General features: G+C 47.2%; 1 pseudogene; it reads left to right on the top strand.

Moving 5' to 3' along the window:
- The first annotated feature begins 401 nt into the window (after positions 1-401).
- LOC126458712 (5S ribosomal RNA) lies at positions 402-519 on the top strand (annotated as a pseudogene).
- The last annotated feature ends 473 nt before the right edge of the window (positions 520-992 follow it).

The raw sequence follows: 992 nt of genomic DNA, 5'->3' as shown, positions 1-992 counted from the left end.
ACGGTAAACTTCGCCAGCTTCTGGTACCACTTGCGGGACTTGTGGGTGCAGTCACTTAGTATGACAGTCGGTCTCAATGCGTCCTTCTTTTTAATTGAGACTTGATAGCTTAAACTCCTTGCACACCATTGTTACATATGTGTTTCGGGGATGTGTGTGGCGTTGACATGGATGCGATTATTTAGGAAGAAGGGTGGTATTTCTGTGATCTTATTAGTAAACGTCTTGCCTTTCCATCTGGGGGAGGATTAAGGGAGGGACAGTAGCTTGCGGGAGGAAAGAAAATATGAGGAAGCATTGTTTGGTTGCTGTGTTCCGATATTTACTATTATTGGGTCCTTTCCTCTGTAGAATCATTGTGTATTGCCATTTCCTAAACATCGTACAGCAGGTGTTTAATAGCCCACGGCCTTGCCGCAGTGGTAACACCGGTTCCCGTCAGATCACCGAAGTTAAGTGCTGTTGAGCTGGGCTAGGACTTGAATGGGTGACCATCCGGTCTGCCGAGCGCTGTTGGCAAGCGTGGTGCACTCAGCCCTAGTGAGGCAAACTGAGGAGCTACTTGATTGAGAAGTAGCAGCTCCGGTCTCGGAAACTGACATACAGCCGGGAGAACGGTGTGCTGACCACATGGTCCTCGGTATCCGCATCCAGTGAAACCTATAGGCTAAGGATGACACGGCGGCCAGTCGGTACCTTTGGGCCTTCATGGCCTGTGGGGGAGGAGGTGTTTAATATGTTGACTTAAAATTGTTAGTCCAGTGACAAACACTGTATTTCTTTATTCACTTTTAGATGGTCCATTGCTTCGAACGGAGAAATGTATTGTAACTTTTTAGTGTCTCCATTCGTTTCCTACTGTTGTTATCTTCAGTCCGAAGCCTTGTCTGATGCATCTTTCCATGCAGGTATTTTGTGAGTAAGCTGTTTCCTCTCTGCAACTGCCCAAGCTTACGCCATCCTCCATACTACCTACGTTCATTGATGCCTCA

The sequence above is a fragment of the Schistocerca serialis genome, chromosome 2 (genome assembly GCF_023864345.2).
Source record: "Schistocerca serialis cubense isolate TAMUIC-IGC-003099 chromosome 2, iqSchSeri2.2, whole genome shotgun sequence".
NCBI lineage: Eukaryota > Metazoa > Arthropoda > Insecta > Orthoptera > Acrididae > Schistocerca > Schistocerca serialis.
This window is presented reverse-complemented; position numbering and strand designations above follow the sequence as displayed.